This window comes from Microtus pennsylvanicus, chromosome 15 (genome assembly GCF_037038515.1).
Source record: "Microtus pennsylvanicus isolate mMicPen1 chromosome 15, mMicPen1.hap1, whole genome shotgun sequence".
NCBI lineage: Eukaryota > Metazoa > Chordata > Mammalia > Rodentia > Cricetidae > Microtus > Microtus pennsylvanicus.
Genome location: NC_134593.1, coordinates 56,782,179 through 56,789,135, shown reverse-complemented (window position 1 = coordinate 56,789,135; position 6,957 = coordinate 56,782,179). Strand labels below are relative to the sequence as shown.

The 6,957-nt window shown below is 41.7% G+C and overlaps 1 pseudogene; it reads right to left on the bottom strand.

The window, feature by feature from the left end:
• Positions 1–4,229: 4,229 nt before the first annotated feature.
• LOC142835761 (large ribosomal subunit protein eL32-like) lies at positions 4,230–4,690 on the bottom strand (annotated as a pseudogene).
• Positions 4,691–6,957: the final 2,267 nt, after the last annotated feature.

Below are 6,957 nucleotides of genomic sequence, written 5' to 3'. Positions count from 1 at the left end.
ACTATGAACAATATATTTTATTGTTGTGGCAAATTAATTGACAAAAGGAACATATGGAAAGGTGAGTTTATTTTGACTTACAGTTTTGAGGAGACACAGTCGGTCTTATGAGGAAAAGGATGATGAAAGGAAGGTGAAAAGTCAGAGAACACTGTGCATGCCATCCAATATGAGAGAAAAAGGAATTTTTATACTCATCTCATGTTTTCTTTTATAGTCAATCCTTTTACTAATAGAAGGGCACCAACTACATTTAGGATTAGACTTCCATCCTATCGAACCTTCTCTGGAAGCTCTGGAGACCATTCAGAGTACGTCTCCTGAAAAAAAAAAACCTGAAAATGAAACTTATGCCCTGGAAAGTGTGTTTTTTTCTAGGTGACTCTAACTTCAGGTCTCTTGATGATGAAGACTAACCATCACATAGTTAAACTGTAAAATTATCATGCCAGTATTTTTCTTCACTGATATATAATCATTGTACACAGTACCAGGTTTCATAAGGAGAGCTTCATACATAGAATATATTATGCAGAAATTCAAAGGTTTAGCCACCCTCTGGGTTTCCCATTGCTGAATCCTGCCTGCCTCTCTATGGTCTACTTGATATCTTGACACCTACCACCTCACAGCTTTCCTCTTATGCCAACCTTGTATTTCCTGGCTGTCCTCCTCTCAGCAGTGAGTCTCTAGGCACTTCCCAAGAGAAGGTGTGATACATTCATTTGAATAACCTAGTTGCCGAAGAAGCCACGTTAGAATTATTTTCTCCACGGGCAGTGCTTGTCTTGTAAAAAGTGAGTCTCTAGGTACTTCCCATGAGAGGGTACCAGTAGTTTCACTGGATAACCTAGTTACCAAGGAAGCCACTTCAGAATCACTTTCTCCACGGGCAGTTTCTAGTTCTCTTTTCTCCGTGGCCCCAACCAGAAAAGGTGATTCCCAATGTGTGCATATTAAAGAGACCAAAAATAATCTCAGGACTTTGGGGCAGCTTTGAAAGGCCCAGTTGACCAAACATTTCCTTCACCAAGACAAAGGTGGGCCATCACTCTGAGCGCCCCATTTTAGAGGACCATAGAGCTCACTGTACATACAATGTACCATTAATAGAACGTCCAGGAAAATCTTTGCTTCCCTTTAAATCTTGCTGCATGTAGTTCTGTACCCCTGCAACTCAAGTCTGGGAACCCTGTGGTGGGGATGCTGGCCTCCAACTCCCATTCCTTCTGCCTAAGTCTCAGAGTGCCGAGATCACAAGTGTGCATAGCCACTTCAGGCTGTCAACAGATACTGATGGCCAAGGTCTCCATTGTTAGAGCTTATTAATGAACAGAGCTGAGATAGAAATGTCTAACTGGTTAATACAATTGGAATAAGGAACAAAAGCCTGCTGTGAAAATTCTACTTGGTTTCTCCTAGAACACTCTGTCCGTACTGCAAAGACCTCTTTTTTTTAAACACAGACTTCTGTTCGCTGCTGGTTGTTTACGCCGACTTCTCTATTTCTTCTTTCAAACATCTGAGTGGTTCACACCTCTTCAAGATCAGAAGAATGGGATAGGGAAAGGGAAAACAAAATAAAACAATTGCAGAAAGTCATTGCAAATTACACGCTATGTGAAATAATGTCCCCCAGTTGGTGCTTTTCATGTGATTGAATTGCTTGGACCTCAAATTACAGAAGTGTTTTCTCTATGCTAAGTGATATAAAGTTCCGTAGATGTCCTATGCACTGGCAAACACAGAAAGCACAGGTGTGCTCACATTAGAATTCTGGATGTTTTTAATACTGTGTCAAAGAGTTCTGTGAACAGTTCAAATCTAAAAGCCAAGTCATGCGTAATTTTCTTTTACTAAAATTCAGTCAAAACCATGGTAAAGAAAAAAACACAAAAATTATTTAAGTACTACAACAAATCATTATGTTCTAATTGAATTTACATTATGGCCTAAAGTAGCTGAATTACAACTTATTTTAAATTATTTACAAAGGAAGTGTGGCTTTTCTGATTTTACTATTTCCTGTAAGCAGAAAAGACCTGATTGTGCTTTGCTCCTTGTAATTATTAAGCTGACCAAAACATTATTATATTGGAAGCATATATTATTTTGGAAGCAGCAGTTCACAAACAGTACCTTAATTAATCATTAGGTACTGAAGCTAACAACCATTTATCACTGATAAAATTTCGAATCTTATAAGATTCTCTTATAACCATACCTCTAATTGCAACTACATGTGTCATGTCAACTACAAAATCTGACCATATGTATAAAATAAATCAGTAAGACAGAAACAATGCCATATTAACAATTAGGCAAAAACGATATCAAAAGCCAAGAACTCAAATTTTATAGTTTTGCAAGAATACATGGAGTTGGAAAAGCGGACACTAGAATACATATCTGTAATTGCATCACTCTGATGAAGGATTCCCCTCTGTATATTGTGAATTAGTTTTATTACCATTGGTTAATAAAGAAGCTTCTTCAGCCTATGACAGGCTAGAGCTCGATGGGAAAACTAAACTAAATGCTGGGAGGAAGAGGAAGGAGTCAGGGAGACGCCATGTGGCTGCAGAAGGAGAAGGACAGCAGAACTTTATTGGTGGGCCACAGCTTGTAAGTGATACACAGATTAATAGAAATGAATCTATTTAAGATGTAAGAGCTAGCTAGGACTATGCCTAAGCTATTTGTCAAACAATGCTGCCATTAATACAGTTTCTATGTGATTATTCAGGTTTGGGCAGCCTGAAATAGAATGCACTGTTTCCGTTTACACTCAAGAGAACAGGGTTGCTCATACACCCACCTACAATCCAGCACTCTAAGAGAAAATGACACCAGGCTGGCATACAGAGGGAGTTCCACGCCAGTTGGGCTATATACCAAAACCTGACCTACAAAACATGATGTTACATCTATCTTGGAGGCAGGGTGTACACATTTCTCAGAAGTCTTTGAATTTCTTGTAAGATGGCTACGTGAGTAAAAGCACTTACTACTGAGACTAGGTGAACACTAAGCTCAAGCCCCAGGACATATATGGTAGAAAGAGAGAAACGACGCCTGCAATTGGTCCTCTGAGTTCCTCACATACACCACAGCATATGTGTCCACACATGTAAACAACACTTATACACACAGAGACAAACTAAAATGGAGTAAGATATGCTTCAACTTCTGTATTTGCTCTCCGTTCAGCTGCTCAGAAACTGGATCTTTACAACACAACTGCAGAGACTGCAGAGACTTAATAGAAAATAAATAAATAAATAAATAAATAAATAAATAAATATTGGTGCTGTTTGCTATTGGCTCATACGGTGACTTTAAGTCTTTTTTTTTCTCCTCTTACTTCAACTGCCATTTGATCGTTGGCTCTATTCCTCAGGGAATGTGGGAAGAAGCAAGTGAGCCACTGCTGTCTGGTCTCCTCACACACCTTGTCCCTCAGTACCCATGACTGAAAGTGTTCAAAACAAGTTTCAAAGAGTACATCCATATCAAGAGGATTATATGAAAGCATTAGCTTTCTTGTGGCTAAAAGGGTTTTTCATTTCTTCTTTCACCAGGGGAAGTGTTTGCCTTGAGCAAGCTCCCCATGGCAAATCTCTTTGAAGAATAGGTTCTGAAGTGCATTCAACGTTGTCTCCAGCTCCTTCTAGCTAAAGCATTTAAAGGAGATATTGGGACACTACCCAACACTGCCCTTCTGACTTTGGGGGGTTGTCTTGCCCTACATGAAGTCTAGAAAAATTCCCTAGTAGACTGTCTTCACCAATGGGCTTTGTAAACAAGATTTTACATGGAAGTACTCTCCCAGAATAAATCTGCATAAATACAAAGATCAACTCCAAAAGTTTTAATAAACTTATTCTTTTTTTTTTCTTTTTTTCTTTCTTTTTTTTTTTTTTTTTTTTTGGTTTTTGGTTTTTCGAGACAGGGTTTTTCTGTGGTTTTGGAGCCTGTCCTGGAACTAGCTCTGTAGACCAGGCTGGTCTCGAACTCACAGAGATCCGCCTGCCTCTGCCTCCCGCCGAGTGCTGGGATTAAAGGCGTGCGCCACCACCGCCCGGCACAATAAACTTATTCTTAAACTTTGATATATTTCACTCAATATGCAAATGAAATTTTCTCAGAATAGTAAATTCATCGGTAAAGTTAACAAATGATTTTTTTTGGCAGTTTTTGTGGTTTTATTTAAGCACAAATAAAACGTGCACGCAAGCCATCTACTCATTCTCTTCGCTGCGCAGCCTGGCGTTGGGATTGGTGACTCTGATGGCCAGCTGCGCTGTTCTTTTTTGTCGGTTCTTGGAGGAAACATTGTGAGCAATCTCAGCACAGTAAGACTTGTTGCACATCAGCAGCACCTCCAGCTCCTTGACGTTGTGGACCAGAAACTTCCGAAGCCACTAGGCAGCATGTGCTTGGTTTTCTTGTTGCTCCCATAACCAATGTTGGGGATCAGGATCTGGCCCTTGAATCTTCTCCGCACCCTGTTGTCAATACCTCTGGGTTTCCGCCAGTTTCACTTAATCTTGACGTATTGGTCTGACTGGTGCCGGATGAACTTCTTGGTCCTCTTTTTGACGATCTTGGGCTTCACCAGAGGCCGGAGGGCAGCCATGATGCCGCAAAGGAGATGGCAGCCACCTCGCAGGTAGCGCCAAGGAAGAAGGAAGGGGCTAACAAATGATTTTATATAATAATGCAAAGACAGAAATCGGCATCTACAGCAGTGCAGCCCAGTCCGTGAGGAGACGGTGGGGAGGAAGAAATCACTTGGTGAAGGTTTGTTCCTTCCAGGAGATTCCAACTCTCAAGGGGCTCTCCCTTTACCATAATCTCATTTTAGTTTGTAGTTTTCAAAAAATTTATTCACTCTGCTGTTTTAAAACAGTTCCCAAATTATTAAAACACAAGCCCCAGAAAAAGCTTCATCCAGTAAAGCTAATACTTCCCCCCACTTTACAAACTGAGAAACCAAGGCTTAATGTCTTCTAACTTTGTGGTGATCGTTCATGGGAACCAAATGTTTCATCTTTACATTTCACAGTTACCCTTAAACATTAAGGTCAAATATATTTAAGGTTAAATTTCAATTAGATGTCACCAATTCTCCTAGTTAGTTTTCATTCTGATTATAAAACACCCTGACCAAAAATAGTTTACAGGAGGACAGGGTTACTTGGCTTTCAATTACAGGATCAAGGTCATCACTGAGGGCAAGATGAGGGCAGGATCTCATGCAACCAATCATATTACATCCACATATCAACAGCAGAGTTTATCTTCTACGGGCAGCATACTTGCTGCGTAAGCTCAACCAGCTTCCGTCATTTTGGGCACTTTGGGGCTCAGCCCATGAAAACAAGTGTACCCACATTCTGAGTGGCTCTTCCCACCTCGATAAATATCGAGATGAGCCCCTCCCCAAAATCACGTCCACAGGCCAACCTGATCTAGGTACTGTCTCATTCAGGGTCTCCTCCCAAAGTGAACCTATCTGGGTTGTGTCAAATCGGCATTTAAAGTATACGGGGCGATAGTCAAGTATCAAAGTATGTTGGCAGTTCAGAAGAGGAATATAAAAGCAGGGACAAGGTAGACTTCATTGGGAACTAACAGGGACAGTCCTGTTGCATGAAGGACACGTGAACAAAGATGCTGAGAGAGAGGGGGGAGGGGTGAAAGGCACCAGGGAATCCTGTCCTGTACAGGGATGAAGCCTTGTGTAAGAAGAGCGGGTTTAGAAGTGCCCTTGGTGGGGTGAGCTGGACGCATCGCATCCTTACTCCAAAGGCACTCATAGAATTCACTGTTTGCACAACAGTCTATGTTGTCACTCGAGTCCGCTGTGACCTTCTGTTCACCGAGACAGCCAGATTTGGCATTTGCACTCACACCCAGACCATTGTTCTCATTCCTTAAACCTCACCCTTAATCACACTCTTAACTCTATCCCGCGTTTAAAGTTAACCTTTTAAAATAGACGTTCATGTTCTGCTACCAGCTTCACGGAATACATTTGATAGGCTCCAACAACCCGATTTGGGTCCTAGCTGTACACTTAACTAGCTGTGAAACCAAAAGGGTGTCAGGGAGAAGCTGACAATTAGCTGGCTGTGAAGTCAGCTGTCGTTAGGAGAAAGTGCTGCATGGGTTTGTTTCTCCTGCCCTTTCAACTTTGCAGAATCTTGCTGACAGCAGAGGAAGGCACCCATACCTCACAGCTTCGAGAGAAACTGCGGATCAGCATATCCCCTTCTTTGCCATAGAAAGGGAACTCAAGAATGGCCAGGGAGAATTTATTTCATAGCTCTGTCTGGTAAAATAAGCATCAGGTTGAATTTGAGAGTCTGTTTCCTGATTTTCTTCCTGTTTCTTGTCTCGGGCCCTTTTAGGCAAAGTAGAAAGATCCCTGTGGGGCTTGATGACACTTCAGGACACAGGAAGAAGCTACACACTGCACACAATGAAGGAGGTCTTTCAATCCTTTGCCTGGGCAATCCCTCTGCCGGAGGAGAAAGGATCCTGTCCTTCATGTTGATTTGAAACTTCAAGGCAAACCAAAATATCAAAAGGTAGCTCCCATAAACCAACCCAATTTCAAGTATCACTATGGGACATTTCTGTGAGAAGCCAGCATATTCAAAGTCAGGTTAATACAGAACCTTGCCTTAGCCTCCAGTTCCCAGAGTGCCATGGATATGTTAGGATCTTAGTTAAACGGCAAATAAACAGCTTTGTGTGGGACACAGTTCTGAACCAGGACTGCCCCTTTCAGTGGGCAGCTGGGGCTGATACAGTACAGGCTTCGCCTTAGAGGAAAGGTTGCAGCAAGATCGCTCAGAAAACACGGGAGGAGTTTAGTGGCGAATGATGCTGGGGTAGGGGCAAAAGAATAAAAAAACTTGTCTGGGGACAGCGGAGACCCCAGTCAGT